Below are 13,949 nucleotides of genomic sequence, written 5' to 3'. Positions count from 1 at the left end.
CCATGTGGATCTCCCTATCCCCAGTTGGGCCTGATGTCCCCCAGTGCAGAGATCCTCAGATTTTCCTTCTCCAGAGAGCAGTCCTCTTTGCTCTCAGAGGGAAGGCCTCCAGTCTCCTACGAGAGTGAGGGTGAGGTAGTTTCCTTGCTGTGTGGATTGGGAGGGACATCTGGGGAACTGACAGCTTCTTAAAAGAAACTTCAATCCATCCCTTTTATCTCTATCCCTTACTTCAACCTCACTTCCGGTGGTATCTGGTGCTGCCAATTCATGACCTTTTGGGTTTTGCAGTGTAAATTGGGCTGCTTCTTACCTTCCACCATCACTGACTGTGGATTCCATTTACTAGAGTCTGCTAAGCCATTTACTGCTTGTTCAAGCATTTTCTAACTTCCAAAATTCCGTTGTTGTTGTCTCCTTTTCTCTTGGTCCTTGTAGATATATGTCTTTTAAAAAAATCCCTTCCTAGTGTTTTAGTGAGATTTTTGAGAGAGAGCAGAGGTTACTTCAAGCTTTCCAATTGTCATTCTAATTTAGGTGTCATGGGACAACACTTTGGATGTTCCCCCTAGTTAGGGCCCTCCTCTGGGAAACAGAGGTAGTGGGAGAGAGGACTGGGTCCCTGGAGGAGCTTCAGAAGAAGGGAATCCTATGAATCTAGAATATTCAACCTCTCCCCAGGCCAAAGAGCATGGGGATTCTTGCGGTTAAGTGCACACAGCCCCCGAGGCTGTGCGGGTGCTCTCTGAGGCTCACTGGAGACTCAGAGGAGGGTCAGGACCCACACAGGAGCTTGTCCTCCACCATCTGATCACCCTGTAGTTCACTGTTTACACTCCACCTCCTCCTCAACCCCTTTCAGCCTGAATGAGTGTCTCTTGGCAATCTTTCCAGTTCTAGAAAAGATAAGAACTCTTTACTGGTAACTTCTCATTTGTGAACTGTTAAAAACAAAATCAGGGACTTCTCTCGTGGCACAGTGGCTAAGAATCCGCCCGCCAGTGCAGGGGACATGGGTTCGAGCCCTGGTCCGGGAAGATCCCACATGCCGTGGAGCAACTAAGCCCGTGCGCCACGACTACTGAGCCTGCACTCTATAGAGCCCGTGAGCTACAACTACTGAGCCCGCGTGCCACAGCTACTGAAGCCTGTGTACCTATAGGCCGTGCTCCGCAACAAGAGAAGTCACTGCAATGAGAAGCCCGCGCACTGCAATGAAGAGTAGCCCCCGCTCGCCACAACTAGAGAAAGCCCACGTGCAGCAATGAAGACCCAACATAACCAAAAACAAAACAAAACAAAACATAGTCAATTTCTTTGAACATTTTAGAATGCTGCAGGTGAAAAGAGCTTAGAGAACATCAAGTTTAATTCTGCTATTTAGAGCTGAGGAACTGGTAGGTCCAGAGGGGTTAATTGATTTGCTCAAGGTCACACAGTCGCAGAGCAGCAGAGCTAACAATAGAGCTCAGGCCTCCACCTTCAGGCCTCCCCCCCCCACCCCCCACCCCGCAGTCAGGAGCCCGTGCCCAACGCCACCTGCCACGCGGGCAGGCTGCCCATCTGTGCCACCATGTCTCCTTAAAGATCACTAAAGTGGTTCATAAACTACCTCACAGCCAAAGCAAAAGTGGTTCATAAACCACCTCACAGCTGAAGCAGAGTTTGCTCTAATTTTTATCACACTGATTATTACAAATGATATTAAATACCCAGTGTGAGCAATCACATCTCAAGTTCTAAAGTGGAAAAGTCTTTGAGGATTAATGGAGCGAGAAGAGAGAGGTTATTTTGCATACAGAAAATTTGGTGGCCGGCTGGTTATTGTTCTTCACCTGTGTTTAGAGAGGGTGCAGAGGGGAGAAAAAATGAAGTGGCAGAGGCGCAAAGGTAGGAAGCTGAGATGAGCCCCCTCTACCCCTAGTACTTCTGTTGGACCTGGTTCTGGTGACCCCCCACCTCCCAGCAGGCCCCCTTCTTTTTCTTTGTATTTTCACAGTCAAATTGAAGCAGAAAGATTCATATATTACAGATATTATTAAATATAGAAATAAATAAATAATAATAATGAATATGATAAAAATTAGAGCAAACTCTACTTCGGCTGTTAGGTGGTTTATGAACCACTTTAATGATCTTTAAGGAGGTGTGGACACATAGACGGGCAGCCTGCCCACATGGGCGGGCTCCTGTTCCTCGTAAAGCCCCTAGGGTTCAAACCAAGTCCTAGGGCAAGGACAGACACTGATGAGAGAAGTGGTCCAGGACACCCAGGAGATAGGCAAATTTTGGTGTGTCAAGTGCAGACACTAGGATATTATTATTATTTTTTTTATTTATTTATTTATTTATTTATTTATTTATTTATTTATTTATTTTAAACATCTTTATTGGAGTATAATTGCCTTACAATGGTGTGTTAGCTTCTGCTTTATAACAAAGTGAATCAGTTATACATATACAGTATAGGATATTATTTTAAAAGAAATTTCCCAGAACAGGAATCAGGAGTCAGAAAGGACATGTACTGTGGGGAAGAGTTGCTGAGATTAACTTGATTCTGTTTTGCATTTTTTTTTCAGTGTTTAGTTTAATAAAGTCTTGTTGAGCAGTAAGTCAAATCAGATCTGGTAGACATTGGAGGTAGTAGACATCGCTATCTTTGGTCACCCAACACACATTCGCCTTTTTCCTGGTAATGGTATCTAAGGTTTATTCGCAAGATCCATGGGCTTCAGGGGAACTTGATACCCCTCTTCTGCTTTAGGAATGGAATATGTCAGATGCGATGTGGTGTTTAACTTAAGCTAACAGGCAACATCTCAATCACCACAATGATCGGATCAGGGAAGGACAAATCCAACCAGGCTAAGCTCAGGACTTTGGTTCAAAAAGTGGAAGAGGGAAAGTGCTCTCCTTCCTTTTATGTGAACAAGAAAGCATGTGGGTCCTGGAGCCTCTGATAGTCATTTTGAAACCACGAGGGGAGAAGCCTGCCAAGAATGGAGTCAACAATGAAGAAGTAGATTTGAGAAACAGAGAGAAACTGAGTCTTAATCCCATCATTTCAGCATTTGCTTAAAGCCGGGCCTAAAACTCTGGACTGTTCAGTTATACGAGCAATTATATCCCTTTATTGCCCAAATCAGTCCATTTTACTTAATTTAAAATAATATACAACATGTTCATCTCTTTTGCATTTCCATGTATATGACTTTCTCTCTAGTCAGCCAAAGGTACCTACTAACCATAGTAGGTTAGGGTGGGGAGGATTAGGACTCCTAAAAAAGGAGTTTAATGAGAAAAAAAAGAGTCAAAGTTCATTTTGCTATTTGAGTGCAGAAAGGAGAAGAAAGTGAGAGAGATTGGGAGTAAAGAGGTAGACCCTTGTATTGTGACTTTAACCTTCCAGGCAGAAATTCCAAGGCTATCGAATAGACTGTGGAGGAAGCTGAGAGTAGAAGGGGCTTCTGTTCTACTCCCTGTTGGGAATGTGGGAGGAGGAAGCCCCCCAAGGTGCCTCTGCACCAACACAGGATGACTAAAGCAGAGGAAAAGTGCAGTGTGGCATAGACAAGGAGGAGCCGAGGTGACTCTCATCATTCTACTCATACTCTTGTGTAGTATGGAAGGGGTCCAGAGGCTCCTGCCTGCACTGTGAGGGATATAGAAAGTAGCTGATGGTGCTAGTTGGTCTGTCACCATGGTGGCAGCAAAGTGACTTCGCAGCCAAAAGATGCTTGCAAATTACTTGGGCTGGGAATCCTCTGGGAGTCACAGCCAGACATCAGGGGATCCATAGTGCCAGTAAGAAGCAACCAGGACCAGAATTAATCTTCCCTGCTGCATCTCCTTGACTCTCTCTATTGGTGATTCCTCATGTGATTTTTAATTTTTTTGTAAGCCCGTATTTTCCTCTGTGAGTACTGTGACTTGTGGTTGTGGATGTGCTTGACAGTGTTTATGTATCTGTATTTTTTAAGTTAACTTTTTAAAAATTATGGCAAATATACATAGCATACATTTACCATTTTAACTATTTTAAAGTATACAGTTCTAAAGTGTATTCACATTGTTGTGCAACCATCACTACCATTCATTTCCAAAATTTTTTCATCTTCTCCAACTGAAACTCTGTACCTATTAAACACTAAGTCCCCATCCTCTCTTCCTCAGCCCCCACCCACCCCCAGTCCCAGGTACAACTATTCTACTTTCAGTCTCTATGAATTTGACTACTCTAGGTACCTCATATAAATCATACGACATTAATTGTTTTGTTACTGGCTTACTTCTCTTAGCCTAATGTCCTTAGGGTTCATCCATGCTGTATCATATGACAGAATTTCCTTCTTTTTAAAGGTTGAATAATATTCCATTTTATGTACATTCTATATTTTGCTTATTCATCTGACAACACTTGCATTGCTTCCACATTTTGGCTATTGTGAATAAGGCTGCTACAAACATGAGTTTACAAATGTTTGTTCAAGTCCCTGCTTTCACTACATTTAATACCTAGAAGTAGAATTCCTAGATCATATGGTAATTCTATTTTTAATTTTTTGAGGGATTGTCATACTGTTTTCCGTAGTGAGTATTCCATTTTACATTCCTACCAGGAATGCACAAGTGTTCCAGTTTCTCCACATCCTCACCAACATTTATTATTTTCTGTTTTTGTTTTTGATAATAATCTCCCTAATAGGTGTGAAGTGGTATCTCATTGTGGTTTTGATTAGCATTACCTTAATGGTTAGTGATACTGAACATCTTTTCATGTGCTTATTGGCCATTTGTATATTTTCTTTGGAGAAATGTCTATTCAAGGCTTTTGATAACTTTTTTTTTTGGCTGTGCTGTGCAACATGTGGGATCTTAGTTCCCCGACCAGGGTTTGAACTCACGCCCCCTGCAGTGGAAGTGGGGAGTCTTAACCACTGGACTGCCGGGGATGTCCTTGATAACTTTTTAATCGGTTGCTTTTGTTGTTGTTGTTGAGTTGTAGGCATTCTTTATATATTCTGGATATCAATCCCTTATCAGATAAGTGATTTGCAAATATTTTCTCCCATTCTATGGGTTGCCTTTTCACTCAGTTGATAGTGTCTTTTGACACACAAAAGACACTTAATTTTGATAAAGTCCAACTTAGCTATCTTTTCTCTTTTTGCTTGTTCCTCTGGTGTTACATCCAAAAAATTATTGCCAGATCCAATGTCATGGAGTTTTGCCATATGTTTTCTTCTAAGAGTTTTATCTCTTACATTTATGTCTTTGATCAATTTTGAGTTAATTTTTGTATATGGTGTAAGGGCAGAATCCAACTTCATTCTTTTGCATGTGGATATTCTGTTTTCCCAACATTAAATGTTGAAAAGACTGCCCTTTACCTACTGCATGGTCTTGGCACTCTTGTCAAAAATTATTTGACCACATATGTGTTTATTTCTGGGCTCTCTGTTCTATTCTTTTGGTCTATATGGCTGTCTTTGTGCTAATACCACACAATTTTGATTACTGTAGCTTTACAGTAAGTTTTGAAACCAGGAAGTGTGAGACCTCCAAACTTGTTCTTTGTTTTCAAGATTTTTTGGCTTTAAGGTTCTGTATGAGTTTTGGGATGGATTTTTCCATTTCTGCAAAAAACATCATTGGAGGTTTGACAGGGATTACATTGAATCTGTAGCTCACTTTGGGCTGTACTGACATCTTAGTAATTTAAAGTCATACGGTCCATGAACACAAGGTACCTTTCCCTTTGTTTTTGTCTTAATTTCTTTCAGCCAAGTTCTTTAGTTTTCATTGTGCAAGTCTTTCATCCCCTTGGTTAAGTTTATTCCTAAGTATTTTATTCTTTTGGATGCTATTGTAAATGGATTTTTTTCTTAATTCCCTTTTAAGAGTGTTCATTGTTAGTGTATAGAAATGCAACTGATTTCTGAGCATTGGTTATGTATCCTTCAATTTTGCTGAATTAATTTATTAACAGTCTTTTTTTGAGTATTTAGGGTTTTCTACATATAAACTCATGTCATCTGTGAACAGAAATCATTTTACTTCTTCCTTTCCTATTTCAGTGTCATTTGTTTCTTTTTCTTGCCTATTTGCTCTGGTTAGAACCTGTAGTACTATGTTGAATAGAAGTGGTGAGAGTGGGCATCCTTGTCTTATTCCTGAGGAAAAGCTTTTAGTCTTTCACCATTGCGTGTAATGTTAACTGTGGGTTTTTCATATATAGACTTTATTATGGTGAGTTACTTTCTTCTATTCCTAGTTTGTTGAGTTTTAAAAAATCATGAATGCATTTGCATTTTTAATAACCAGAAAATTTCATTTAAAAATCAAGATTTCTGGGAATTCCCTGGCGGTCCAGTGGTAGGACACGGCACTTTCAGTGCTGTGGGCCCAGGTTCGATCCTTGGTCCAGGAACTAAGATCCCACAAGCAAGGGTTTCCGTGGTGGTGCAGTGATTAAGAATCTGCCTGCCAATGCAGGGGACATGGGTTTGAGCCCTGGTCCGGGAGGATCCCACATGCTGTGGAGTAACTAAGCCCGTGCGCCACACCTACTGAGCCTGTGCTCTAGAGTCCGTGAGCCACAACTATTGAGCCCACCTGCCACAACTACTGAAGCCCGTGTGCCTAGAGCCCGTGCTCCACAACAAGAGAAGCCACTGCAATGAGAAGCCTGTGCACCGCAATGAAGAGTAGCCCCGACTTGCCGAAACTAAAGAAAGCCTGCGCAGCAACAAGGACCCAATGCAGCCAAAAATAAATAAATAAATAAATAAATAAATAAATAAATAAATAAATAAATCCATCCTAGAAAGAATTAAAAAAAAAAAAAATCAAGATTTCTACCCCATATTTAAAAAATAGAAGCTCTTTCAACACTGGATTCACATTTCCTTATGGTCTCTGAAGCTGAATGAACAGCTACTCTCCTTATACAGCATTCTCTTCAGACATGATCTCCATACAGACTTTTTACTCGTTTTACTTATCTAGAGGGATTTACTTTTGGGCCCCTGTAATCATAATAGCAAACATTAATTTAGTGCTTACTAGGTGCCCAACACTGTCCTAAGCCCTTTACATGTATTAGTTAATTTAATACTCTTAACAGCCCTGTATAGTAGGTTATTATTATCCCCTTTTCTGATAAGGAATCTGAAGCTCAGAACTAGTAATTGGTGAAGTGAGCAAATGTGGTAATAGAGTAGTAAATGATAATGAAGAAAGAATTGATTGGGGGAAAATTGATAACTGTGCTTATTGTTGGTGCCCTTTGTTTTGTACACAATTTGAAGATTAAGGCAAGTGCTTGAATTTTGAGACAGCCAAGTTGCCTCACTTATTTCAAGATTTGTGGTGTGCCAGGTATTGGAGGTTGATAAAAGTCTGAATGTTCCTAAATGGGGTGTTACTGTGTGCCTCCCTGCATGGATATACAAACGAGTTCTTAGTTGTTTGGCCCAGAGTGCTACAAGAACTGAGCTTTGTGTCTAACTGCAAGAGTGAAGTGGTGGTGGTGCTGATGGAGGAAACACGTATTTTCACAATGGTAATCAGGAACTCTAGTAACTTCTTCAGGCTTTGAGGAATTTGAATCATTTTTTGGGATCAGAAAACAGACCTCTTAAAGTCTGTATGTATATGGAAACTCAAAACAAAATATATTTTAAAAGTCTTTTCTGGCACCTCTTTCTGTAGGAACAGCAAAATATTTCACTTTATTTTTCAGGTTGAAAGAACTTCAGCTGCCTTGCTCTCCATGTCAACATGATGTCATTTTCAAAAGAAACACTAGTCTAGTATTAAAAAATTGAAAATCAGTATAAATCTTAACTGAAGTTTCTTTGAGAGGTACCTATAATGGACATGTTCTTTTTTCATCTGCCCATCACTTTTTTTTTTCTTGTGTATCCTTTTGGAGATATTCTCTCTAGACATGTATATTTGTATGTCCCTATCATTTCTATGTTTCCACCTGCCTATTGGTCTGTCTGTTTGTTCATTTCTCACTCTCTAGTCCCCCTCTTTTACACAAACAGCAACTTACATTCCACACTGGTCTGTACTTGTTTTTTTTGTTGTTGTTTGTTTGTGTATTTCCTATGTTAACAGTATATTCTTAGAAATTGTTTCATATTGTTATCACAGTTTGTGACACCCAAATTTGCCCATCACTTTATGGGTTTTTTTCTGATAATAGAACCTTGATTTTTCTTTGGAGAATGACTCCTCCCCCATTTTTTGTCCCCAGACTAAAGCATATGGTTGGGTATATGATCCAGAATTTGCTAATGAGACATAATAAGATTTTATTGGAACTACTTGGAAATATGTACTTTGTTTCTACTGGAATGATTAGCTGTAAGGATGATATAGTTTCAACACTGGGGAAAGGTGGGGAGGTGGGGAAAAATCACTACATGAGAATAAACTCTTTGAAGTCCACAGAGAGAGAAGGAGTGACCATATCCTGATGACATTGTTTGCTCCCTGGATCCAGCCATACCTGAAGCTATCAATTTATAGATTTTTCAGTTAAATCAGTTTGTGTTTTTTACAATTGTCAGAAAAAGTCCTCAATATTATAGCACAAAAGAAGAATTCCACTTATTACACATAACAAAACATCTAAAAATCCTTCTTCCTGTTTCTCAGTATCTCTCAGTATCATTCAGAATGGCAGCTGTGCTAAATTCCTAGTCTCAAACCTCTCAAGTTCAGATCACTCTACATCTTCATTTTTTTCACTCCCATCCTCAAAACTTTTCTGGCTCTCTTTCTCCCCCACTTCCTCCAAGAGAAACATAAAATCTAGCTGAGCTTTGTGGATGAGTCTAGCCTTCTGAGGCTCCTTTTGCTTCTGTTCCTCTACTCCTTACCGAGATCAGCACAATTAATGCCCAGGTTGCTTTCTGAACAACAAAGGATACTTCCTCTTCAAAACGATGAAAGGCCAAAGATACTTGTTAATTTTCTGTTCTGGTCTCATTTGTACTCAGTACAAATAGGGGAGATATTAATTCTGTTTGCAAGCAGCTACTCCTGGGGTTACCTTTGGGTAAGTCTTGCCAAGATAGTGCCTCCGTGTTTTGTTCTGTTTTTGTCTGTGTGCTTTTTGAAGGGGTGGGATCGGGAAAGAATTGAACTAGTTAAACCAGTTTGATCGTTTTTACAAGCTAGAGAGATGGTCAGGCCTTGGATTCAGACCCAGCTGACATGGAGTGCTAGGGGCAATCGTTACTCACTCTATTGCCTTTTATTTCCTCCCTCTTTGGGAACATTCTTTGGGTTTTCTACTGAAACAGCCGGAGACTCTCATCAACAACTGCGTCACTCAGCAGCTCCTTCATAAACACATTTTTCAGACACTGTGCCCAAGACTCTTTTAAGTGTCCTAAGGCTATCAATTCATTCAAAAGCAGCCCAGCTGCAGTTGGGAGAGCACCAGCACTTGCTCCATAAAGATCTAGATTGTCTCTTCCCATCAAGAGGCACCCAAAAGTTCTATTGTGCTGGACACTTAGATGACCCCCAGCCCTTTTGTGGAACACATTGATTCTGAGTAGTCTGAATCCCATTCTTGGGTCTATTCAAACTGTCTTTAATGCCCTCAGGCTGGGGGACTTGGTGGGGAGATCACCTAGCATGATGGCTGCCTGGAGCCTGGGAGCTATCAAGATGACTCTGGGAGACGTCTCACCTTTTAAAAGACCCTTCTTTCTTTCTTTCTTCCTTCCTTCCTTCCAACATTTATTTATTTATTTATTTGGCCGCACCAGGTCTTAGTTGTGGCAAGTGGGATCTTCGTAGCAGCATGCAGGATCTTTAGTTGGGGCATGGGGGATCTTCAGTTGCAGCATGCAGGATATTTTAGTTGCACCATGCGGGCTCTTAGTTGCAGTATGCGGGATCTAGTTCCCTGACCAGGGCCCCCTGCACTGGGAGCATGGAGTCTTAACCACTGGACCACCAGGGAAGTCCCAAAAGTCCCATCTTTCTTCGACACATTTTTTTTTTCTTATGAATCTTCCCAACTGCAGTGGAGTATTATAGAGTCCTGGAATGGTAGGAAAAAAGTGGTAGGATAAAGATGGCATGGCACATCCAGGGGATAGTTGAGAATTTAAGGAAGAGACTATTTAAAAAGGTGTGGGCAGGGTTAAAGGAAACATCTGGGAGCCAGGCCTGCAGGGGCAAGGGCAGCAAGTGGTAAACAGAACTAAGAATGAACTGTAGGAGAGGGCCACAGGATTGGAGTAATGGCGTTCAGATAAAGAATGCAGCCACTGCTAATAGAATGGCCCTCTGGGAATGTAGGGGAGAGGTCCTGAATAACATCCTGCCCTGTGATCAACATTCTGCCCTGTGATGGACCTGCTGCACATGCCTCCCATTGGCCAAAACCAGGCAAAAGCCAGAGGACAGTTGATGTCGCCCATAAAAGTCAGCCCTGAGTCACAGAACAGGGTGGTGAGTGGATCTGGAAGGACAGAGGAAAAACCAGCAGTCACTTCCTATCTTTTCCCACAGCTAGCACCTTGGTTCAGGCCTCACCCTTCCTTGCCTGGCCTATGCTGATGGCCTTCCTGCCTGTCCTCGTGACCCTGTTTCCAAGAAGCTGTATTCATTCAGCACGGGACTGGGGTATATAGACCTCAGTCCAGGAACCAGATCTGCAGCGTCAAGACCCTTGCCCCAGAGACCTCATCGGTAAAACGCCAGGTGGAGTCGGGGATGCCCGAAGACCTTCCCGGACCACGATTTACTGATGCTAGACATATTTTAAATATCAAGGAATCGACTTGCGACTTTTAAACGCAAAGGGACAGGTGGAAATGGATTGAGGCTGCCTTACTGCCCCCTTCCAGAAAACCATGTCACTCCGGCAGACCGGCGATTGCTTCAAAACCATGTCACTCCGGCAGACCGGGTCTCTCGAAGGGCATAGGCTAAAGCGATCCCGGAAGGCACTTTCGCGGCGCCTGGGCCCTCCCACCGCGCGAGTAAGGGGCACAAATCGCCGGCGCTCCCCCGCGGTCTTCCACTTGGGCACCTGCCGGTGGGGAGCGAGGGGGAGTAGCGGAGAGCGCAGGCGCAGGGTTCGTGCCTGCGGCGCCGCTCTCCCTGCCCAGCCAGGCGGCCTCAGCCGCCCCTGCCGCCGTTTTCCGGGCGAAGCGCGCGGTGGCCTCAGTGGGCTCAGAGCCTGGACGAGGCGCGCGGCAGCGGGCAGCCCCAGCCGGAGCACCGGGCGCGCCTTCCTCGCCGCGACACACAGGTAACCGGGCCCGGCAACCGGTCGGCAGCAGCGGACCGGGACCTTGACCCTGCCTGCCGGGCCGCCCCACCCGTAAGGAGTGGGAGCGTACCCCGAACCCCACACGCTCGCTTTTAGCCGAGGCACCTAAGAGGCCGAGTCCCTCTTTTGGGGTTGGGCCGGGCCCTGGGCTAAGCGCCCCGCCCCCTTTACAAGCCTTTGCGGAGGCTCTGCTCGACGCCTGAGCGGCTGCGGGGGCCCCACTTCCCGGCACTGCTTTCTTGGAAAACCTGGACACGGGTTCGGTAGGGTCAGTATCAGCTGTGCGCCCCCGTTTCCTGCCGCCGTCGCATGTATGGGTCCTTCCCCGGCCTCTCTGATAAAGGCCAGGAGCTACTGCTTTCCTTTCGCCCAGGAGCCCACCCAAACATGGGACAGTCCCTGTGGCGCCATGGGATCAATTTCAAATACAAACTTTTAAGAATGCTGGATGGTTTTAGAAATAGGGCCAAGAATGAGTATTTTCCTTTACTCTGTTGTCTGTCTCTGACTCTTGGACGCCAGTCTATATGGGTTGAGATTTTCGCGGAGAATAAACGGTTTGGAGAAATCTTTCCCCAACGAAAGGCGAGGGCAAGGAGGAAGGGCCAGGCCGCGGCCGAACGTAGCGGGTGGAGGCGCAGAGCAAGTCCGCTCAGCCTCCCCACCTCCGGGATCCCTCCCTGACCCGGCTCTGGGCCGTAGAATTTCTACGCCTCGTGCGCCCGTTTGGCCTCTTTAGAGAGAAGAGGATGGCAGGGTGGCGCGGGCCAGCAGGAAGGGCGAGTGGGAGCGCTGCGCGGACCCGCATCTCCGGCCAGGCTTTTGCCGGGCTTGGCGAGGAGCGGGATGGAAAGCTGGCGTCTCAGTGACGATTGAGGGCCCGGAGATAGTGACGCACTAGGCGGAGAGGGCTGGGGGCGCCTGGGGAAGGGGCGGTCTCCGCCGGCTTTTCGGCTCGAAAGGACTCGATTGGGGTAGCCCGTGTCCGTGGTGCTGAAGTGCTTCAAGCTCCTTCGTCGGCTTACTTCCCGGGCGGCGGCCTGCCTTGCGGTTCTACTCCGCACCTTTTGAGTAGCCGCTCTCCAAGGCAGGTGGCCAGAGTGGCGCCGGCTCCCTGGCTCGACACTGAAACCCTTTGCGGATCGGTTGATGCTGGTTTCCCGCAGATAACATGAAGGCAAATGTGGCTCGCCCGGGGCTGCAGATAAAGCATATGCATAACAGGTTTGATTTACCTACATGGGAGGACACAGGGTGAGCATAAACATGAACTCTCACGTATACATATGCATAGCATATGTAGGATGCATGTATGTGTATATGCACACAAAGATTACGCACATGTAAATACACTCATTGGTTTTCAATGCCAGCACACACTACAAGCCACACATTTTTTCCAGAGCTTCTTTTGTAATCCATCTTTATTTTTTGACACCTTTAGTGTTTCTGAACTCCGCAGAACCATTAACTTCCATAGTCATCTGTTCCCAAGTCACAGAACCTTGGGAACAGGTGAATTAAAGTGTTTGGTATTTTGCTGAGCAACGAAGTATTTACACATATTTTAATTCCAGAACAAGGATAGTCTAGAAAGATGTAAAATTGATATTGATACAAAAAAGATGTTGCTAAAAGGAAGTTTAAACAAAAAGAATTAATGAAAAATTTAATACAGAACAATTGCTAGCTAACGATCTTATGGAAAGTTATAATCTGAAGAAAATATGACTAAGATGTATCATAATGCTGACAATTTCAAATATACTGGTAGGATATGGTTTGTGAACTCTGTAAAGATTACATATATACTTTTCAAAACATTGAATATCTGTGGTTTTTCTCTCATAAAATGTATGCTCACTGTAAGAAATTTAGGTGACAGAAATACATAAAACCAGAGAAAACCATTGTAAATAGATATTTTAAAAATTGAAGCATAGTTGATTTACCATATTGTGTTAGTTTTAGGAGTGCAGCAAAGTGATTCAGTTATACATATATGCATTATATTCTTTTTTTCTGATTCTTTTCCATTATAGTTTATTACAAGATATTGAATATAGTTCCCTGTGCTCTACAGTAAATCCTTGTTATTTATCTATTTTATATATGGTAGTGTGCATTTGTTAATCCCATGCTCCAATTTATCTCCCCCCTTCCCCTTTGGTAACCATAAGTTTGTTTTCTAGGCCTGTGCGTCTGTTTCTGTTTTGTAATTAAGTTCATTTGTATTTTTTTTTAGATTCCACATGTAAATGATATCATATAATATCTGTCTTTGTCTGACTTACTTCACTTAGTATGATAATGTCTAGGTCCATCCATATTGCTACAGATTACATTGTTTCATTCTTTTTTATGGCTGAGTAATATTCCATTGTGTATCTATCTATCTATATCTATACCTGTATCTATATACCTCACATCTTCTTTATCCATTCATTTGTTGATGGACAGTTAGGTTGCTTCAATGTCTTGCCTATTGTAAACAGTGCCTCTATGAACACTGGGGTGCATGTATCTTTTTGAATTAGAGCTTTCATTTTTTCTGGATATATGCCCAGGAGTGGGATTGCTGGATCATATGGTAACTCTATTTTTAGTTTTTTACAGAACCTCCATACTTTAACAG

General features: G+C 43.3%; 1 protein-coding gene across 2 annotated transcripts in view; it reads left to right on the top strand.

Annotated features, from left to right (window-relative positions):
* The first annotated feature begins 2,508 nt into the window (after positions 1-2,508).
* Positions 2,509-13,949, top strand: part of SLC35G2 (solute carrier family 35 member G2) — a 40,128-nt gene continuing 28,687 nt past the window's right edge. Inside the window, exon 1 of one of the 2 annotated variants that reach the window (XM_082393462.1) lies at positions 2,509-11,293. The gene's annotated coding sequence lies outside the window, so the exon portion shown is untranslated. Of the gene's footprint in view, positions 11,294-11,317; positions 11,583-13,949 lie in introns of those variants that run through there. The other variant, XM_082393463.1, reaches the window with a different exon arrangement.

This window comes from Balaenoptera borealis (assembly GCF_965194805.1).
Source record: "Balaenoptera borealis genome assembly, chromosome: 5".
In the NCBI taxonomy this organism is placed as follows: domain Eukaryota; kingdom Metazoa; phylum Chordata; class Mammalia; order Artiodactyla; family Balaenopteridae; genus Balaenoptera; species Balaenoptera borealis.
Note: the sequence above shows the minus strand (reverse complement) of the source record. Positions and strands in the feature narration are given on the sequence as shown.